Here is a 6,446-nt window from a genome sequence, read left to right on the forward strand (position 1 = left end):
ATGAGGATTTGGAAAGGCACATTAAACAGTACTGCAACATCATGAATCTCTACGGGAACAACAAAGCGTTTGCAAGATTTTCACTATGATCCTACAAAGCGAGGTGCAAGACTGGTTCTACACTATGTTGCCGAAATCAATCCAGAACTTCTACATACTTTCCTTGGTTTATATCAAGGAATATTGGTCGTACCAGTCAATCAAGAAAAAGTCTGACCACTTATTCCACATCAAGAAAGAACCGTATGCGACTCTTCGTTACTACGTGAAGGGGTTCAAGGCAAAGAAATCGAAGATTGTCAGATGTGATGACATGGTAGTCAATGCAGCATTTCAGAAGGGACTTCCAGCCGAGAACCACCTGTTCGGATAGCTGACCATGATTGAACACTTAACCCTGACAAGTTCTTTGTTTTCGTAGAAAAGCACACACTTTGGGATGAAGCCAAACGAGCCTAGAAGACACTGAGCAACGTCACGGAAGTTCTTGGAGACAGTTTAGAAGAAGACGGATAAGAAACAATCCAATAATAAGAACAAGCCAGAAAACAAGTGCAGGGACCATTCTCTAGAGAAAGGAAGCTCAACACTTAAGATGTTTACCAAATTCTTAGTCCTGATATACCAATCGAAATGTTTGCAAAGCAATTTACCTCTATCGCTTGAATTTGTGGAGCAGGCCAAGCGAATTCGCCAGGGTCTTCTTTAGCTAATGAACTTCAATCTTGAATTATTTGGATTATCTATTTTATAAAAATCTCTATTTGTATGATGAATTCTTTGATTCAGGGTCGTCCCTATGAAAAATGAGGACTAAGTTGAAGATTTAAAAGATGCCTTCTTAATTATTATTATTACATTATATTTGTTAAGGTGGACAATTGCATATGAACCTAAAAAGCACACTATCGAGCCTTGCGAGAATGTGAACAATTACATATGAACCCAAGAACACACTATTAGGCCCTGTGAGGTAGTGAGGGCTTTGAGGTTGAGTTCAAGTTCACATCTATAAGCGAAAGATATTTGATGATGCCTCAGGTCTAAGAACCATTTACATACTACAATACAAAACTTTGTAAAATTCGACATGTGGTAAACAATCCATACATTTAAGCTTCTTAGGTAATTAGCGCTCAGTGAAGTTTAACAGACATGCACCTGTATATCTATCACGTATCTAAAACGCATAGCACGAGGCCACGCTAATCTTAATTCAATATACACCAGCTTCTCTGAATAGTCATCATGATAGTTAGCACCCATAACCCAACCTTCCTTCTTCTTTGGCCTACCCCTCTTTCTCCCTTCCCCATGGCAGAGTTAATGGTGCTTTCTCCCCCATCACCCACATCTCAAAAAATCTACTTTTTAAAATTCATTGTAAAAAATGCTACTTTTCTAACTTTTATTTGACTGAATGGACAAAAATGGGGCATATTGAGAGATGCAGTCCAATCGTGGGGGTTAAGTGATAAAAAAATGAGTTTCATAGGGAAAAGTAAGAGCGAGTACGAGTTTCAACGGGCGTTGAAGTAAATAAACCTAAACTTAAATTTGGTTATTTCCTTTTTTGGATTTGCGTTGACTGTAAGGAAGGAGGAAAATAAATAAAATACCATTTAAATCTACTATGCGTATTACAATTGGTTTTTTTTTTTTTTTTTTTTTTTTATTGTTTTAATTTTAGATTTTTCTGTTTTTATTAAAAAATATATTTTGAAAATTAATGAATTTGCTAACCACCTTGCATGTTTTTTTTTCTCGGATTTTCAATTTAATTTGGGAGAAGAGCAATTTGAGTATTATGAAAGCTTCATTTTTAACCATAAGAGATTTTAACCATATTAAGACCAGTACGATTGAAGAAAATATAACTAAATGTCATGCCGTTTTGGGTATTACAAAAACAAACTATTATTATGCGACCAAAGAGAGTGCTTCTTAGTTCAACTTCTTACCAAAGTGAATTTGAGATCATTATTTCCAAACATTTCATAGATTGACAATTCATTCTTCAATAAATATAGCTTAAATTTGCTTATCACTCTATTTAGGTGGTGAATATTACCACTCCTCCTAAAACGAGCCACATATTTATAGTTTAACCATAGTTAACTAGTTTAATTTTCTTTATATAACAAAATAACTGCCGCATACTACTATGGTCTAGTGATACTCCTATTCACTTGTAAGTGAGAGGTTTTAGGTTCGATTCTTGTCAAAGTTGAATTTAAACCACATTATTACTAACTCATTATGAAGCTAAACCCACCCCATTCCCTATGATGTAGATAATATCGTTTGTTAAAAAAAAAAAACACTTAATGATTATATCATGATTCCTTTTGTTCTCCTAGATTATTTTGCATCATCAATGGTTCTAAATAACAAAATAACTTAATGAATTGTCATTTATTTATTAATTTAATTCGTTCTAACTTTCCAACATCAGGTCTCTCAACCTTTATCTCCAACCAACGATAATTTTACACTCATATAAAAGGAAAATCACACATAAACCTTTGCATCTTATTTATTTAATTACTTCCTCCAGGACAGGCTCCAAAGATTAAAGTCATCCTCCTGGACTCCTTAAACGCCTCCATTTATTTCTTCCAGGACAGGTTCCAAAGTCATCCCCTTGAACTCTTTCTCAAACGCCTCCATGCATGAGAAGGGCAAACATATCGGTACTACAACTCCATATTCCTCTTTTAGGCTGTTGTCCTGAACATAGAAGGTAATTTGATTGACAGACTTGGCGATTCCGGCAAATATTGGCTTTCCCCAGCCGAAGTTTACCTCCCCAAAACCAGTACGCGTGTTATCAGAAACTATAAGGACATTCCATGCATTGGAAGTGGAGGTCGTCCTCTTATTACGAAAAGATCTGCCAATGATTTCATGTACTCTTCACTCATTTTAGATTTCAATTTCTTCACCAACTCCACGGCATATCCCAACGGATTTTCACATAAAAGTCCCACCTTTGAAACGACAGTTGGAATTGCAAATGCATTACCATAGTATCCCAAAGGAAGACATAAAGTGTTGTGCTTCCCACGGGCATTGACCGCGCATGAAAGGCGGACAATCTCTTCTGGATTCAATCTCAGTGAAAGTGTGCGACACTTCCAAACACAAGCTGTTATCAGCTCAAACCTGGAGGAAGTGGAAAGGTGTGCCGGAAGTTTTTCCCTAATTGCTTTTATCTCCTGTGGACCAAAATAGAAAGATCGTTGGACCAACGAGCCCTCGTCTTTGGTTAAAAGAAATGAGCTTTCTGGATTGCTTATGTGCTCATATTCATAATGTGTGCATGTAATTCGTGGTGAATGTCGGGCATCCAAGAGCTCTCGTTCCCACACCGGCAGGATAGAGGGTGAATGTGTGCCTTGAGCCATCTCTCCAACTGCGTTCAAGAATTGGGCCAACCCCATGGCGTCAAACATTGTGTGGTTTACGCGCGATGCAAATATGAAGCCTCCACACTTCAGGCGAGTCACCTGCATTATTTAGTGCAGCAAATACTTTCTGAATTAATCTTTAGACTTTCCCTTGATTTAAATTGACAGGAGCACCCACTTGCTATATCCTAAAATGTTCATAAAAAAATTTTACCAAACAAAACAAAAGATGAACATATGAATGTAAAGAAGAAAAAAAAAATTGAATATGTGCTTCACAACACGTTACATTTATACGTGATTATCTACACAAAAAAACTGCGTACACTTGCTTGATAGATAGATTATATATGTTTGCCAACACGTAATGCAAATTAGCATACTTCTATTTGTATGTTCATTTATTTGCTAAAATTTTCCTCACAAAGAAGTTGACTGACCTGAACTAAAAAACGAAAAAAGAAAACAACAAAAACTATAAGAGCAATGCTAGATAGACTAAATTTGTAAACTAAATTTGAGAATTAAATGATGTGTCACCAATAAAAATAAGCACATTAATCAACACTTAAGTAATACTTCAATCATCAACTTCCATGTCATTTAGTTTCCAAAATTTAGTCTTCCTACTTTACCCATGCTAAGGAGATTAAATTTGTAAACAAAATTTGCAAACTAAATAATATGTCACAAATAGAAATAAATATGTTTATCAACCGTTAAGTAATAATCCAATCATTAATTTCTATGTCATTTAGTTTACAACTTTAGTCTCCCTAGCATTACCTTTACCCAAACTATAAACCTGATCTTTTACGATTACAAACTGAAAAAGGAAGCAAAAACTAAAACCAATATAAGACACAAATAATTTATGAGGTGGATCTCGAACCTCAACATTTAGCTATTTTCCATCCGAAAAAAAAAAGGCTTCTACATTTGGCTATTATGCACATATACACTAATTTTATCTATAGATCATTTTAACAATCTAATTAGTTAAAATATGACACATCATCTACCACTAAATTTAATTAGTTTCATTTTATTTTCTATTGTTTTAACAGAGGTTAACCTAGTTACTTCTACCGTTAGCTTATTCGATAGATTGTCCTCTTGATTCCCAATAATGCAGACCATTACAACAAAAGAAGTGATTTCACACACCTTTTTTAGTTTCGCATACACTCCTCTTTATTTATGGCCATTGTATTGAACAAATTCAATGGAATCAAAGGCTATGAAGCAATTTTCACATACGTTTTTTTAGCTTCCCTTCTTTATTTATGTTCATCAGATTAAACAAATTCAACGAAATCAATGCCTATAATTAAACAAGATGTGTAATAGGGCTAAAAAAGGTGTGTGAAAATCAATTCCCAACAAGAATGGCAACCTCGGTCAAGGAAAGAAAAACATATGGTTGTGAAGTATCACATAGAGTGGTGCTATCTGAAGAAAGCTGGGGTTCCACCATAAAATCAATTGGTAATATGGGGAGTAACCCAACCACTTATAAACCCTTACATGGTTTGATCCCTCATTGATGTGAGACTCTGTCCTCACATTCTCACACACCACTTCAAGCGTAAGATATGGTCAACACAAACAGGGTGGCGTGGAACATGTGCGGTGGTTGAGCTTCACAGTGGGTCATCCTACTTTGATACCATGAAGAAAGTTAGGGTTCCACTATAAAATCAATTGCAATATGGGGAGTAGCCTAAACTCTTATATGCCCTTACATGGATTTAACACTTTCCTCACATTCTCACACTATCCACACACTAGTGCTCTTTTTTACCTCCGACACACCCATCTCAATTTTCAGCCGTATGATTGAATGAATTGAAGATCAAAGGATAAAAATTAACAAGGGATGTGTGGGAGGTAAAAATTGGTGTGTGGATAGCACCACCGTGCGTGTCACATAAACTGATCCGGTTAAACCTCAAACGAATAAAATCAATTTTTATGGGATTTGTGAGACATTTGTTAAAATGTTGAATCTCTCTTATTCTTATACTAAGCTATTATTGATCTGTTGGATATGGAAACCATGTTTTTGATGGTTTAGGATTCGAGAGAGAGAGAGAGAGGTTAATGTCAATTAGGAAAAGAATTAAAAGTTAAAAGTTTAATAAAATTATTTAAATTATATATTAACTCAAGTTGTTGTTCTTACCTGAACTAACAAGATAGGGCAACCAAGAATACCATCAGAGCCTGGGACGTTAAAAAGGAGTTCATCTAAGAGAGGACAAGGAGGTCGAATGGTGTCCCCGAGTTCCTCAAGCGTGAAATCAGCATCGGCTTCTATGAACAAGACACCTTCTCCATTACAATCTACCATAAGCTTTTTGTTTGGCCCTTCCCTCAGCCTACCAGCTACAGGGTAGTAATACACTAATGCCCTGCTTAGTGCGTCCCTAATCGCCGTAACGGGATCACCCTGATTTTCTTTGTTCCTGTAAGACAATATGAGTGGAAAATGAAACCTAGTGCCTTGCTGGTCGTCTACATCTGACAGCCGCTTAGTTTCGTGAGGAGTTGGCTTTGCCGGCTTTATGAGTTGCGGCTCCGACCGGTTCACCTGAAATGCGAGGGAGCTACACAATTCCGCCATCTCATATCGTCAACCCTTTTAAGAGACTAAATATACACTAGAGCTGCCTAAGCTTGACTACATATTGTGAGAGTGAGTGGAGTAGCATTTATGTTTTGGACCACCCATCTCCGCCTGGTCCCCGTACATTAAAATGTATTTAGTTCGGTAGGGTGATCGTTATCAAAGTTATCATCATTGTTGTGAATTTGTGATAGTTAAGGCATGCGAACGTAATATTGTGTGGTGAAGAAGCTTTGAGATAAATCAATAATTGAATTTCGACAAAAAAAAAATCAATAATTGAATTTCGACAAAAAAAAATCAATAATACGATGGTTTCTTTGAGTGTTTATTGGTTGGAGTAAGACACACTAGTAAAAAAAAATAGCTTGTGTGACGAAAAACATTTCATTGCCTCAGTGGTTCTT

The 6,446-nt window shown here is 36.1% G+C and overlaps 1 pseudogene; it reads right to left on the minus strand.

Moving 5' to 3' along the window:
• Positions 1 to 2,436: 2,436 nt before the first annotated feature.
• On the minus strand, positions 2,437 to 6,145 carry LOC137711399 (alcohol acyl transferase 1 allele RGb-like; annotated as a pseudogene).
• Positions 6,146 to 6,446: the final 301 nt, after the last annotated feature.

The sequence above is a fragment of the Pyrus communis genome, chromosome 12 (genome assembly GCF_963583255.1).
Source record: "Pyrus communis chromosome 12, drPyrComm1.1, whole genome shotgun sequence".
NCBI classification, from domain to species: domain Eukaryota; kingdom Viridiplantae; phylum Streptophyta; class Magnoliopsida; order Rosales; family Rosaceae; genus Pyrus; species Pyrus communis.